The sequence below is a fragment of the Octopus bimaculoides genome, chromosome 7, assembly GCF_001194135.2.
Source record: "Octopus bimaculoides isolate UCB-OBI-ISO-001 chromosome 7, ASM119413v2, whole genome shotgun sequence".
Lineage (NCBI taxonomy): Eukaryota > Metazoa > Mollusca > Cephalopoda > Octopoda > Octopodidae > Octopus > Octopus bimaculoides.
The window spans coordinates 75,371,116-75,371,623 of record NC_068987.1 but is presented as its reverse complement, the minus strand read 5'-3'; the positions used below and the strand labels follow the sequence as shown (position 1 = coordinate 75,371,623).

Genomic DNA, 508 nt, shown 5'->3' with positions numbered 1-508 from the left:
ACATATATATATATACATACATAATACATACATACATACATACATACATACATACACATGGTGTGATGGGTAAATTGTCGTCATTTTATATTTTTAATTTCACGCATGTGCATGGTTTGTTTTTGATTCTGTCGACTACACAGTATTGTAGGGTCAGTTGGGCACCGTCTGTGAGAAAAGCAGCATCATGACACGATTCATTGTGCCAGAAATTTTGAAACGACATGCTCTACTGCTTGGCATTCGCGCCGGAAGCTCCAGTACGAACAGATGGGGAACATAGAACATTCGTTGGCTTGCCGTGTCCCGAAAACATGTACCGAGAGTGATAAAAATCAAACATCCAGTCAACATCATGGTGTTTGGAGAGATCACTAGCAATGGCGACGTTATGCCTCCATTTATCTTCCCACACGGCCTCAGACTCGACACGAACAAAACTCCTTGTAATACCAAAGGTGAACTGAAGGCAAGAATTATGGCAGCATTCACCAACTTAAACAAGGAC

At 41.3% G+C, this 508-nt stretch overlaps 1 protein-coding gene across 1 annotated transcript in view; it reads right to left on the bottom strand.

Moving 5' to 3' along the window:
• Positions 1–508, bottom strand: part of LOC106878135 (atrial natriuretic peptide receptor 1) — a 205,032-nt gene that overhangs the window by 179,700 nt on the left and 24,824 nt on the right. The gene's annotated exons all lie outside the window — the stretch shown is intronic.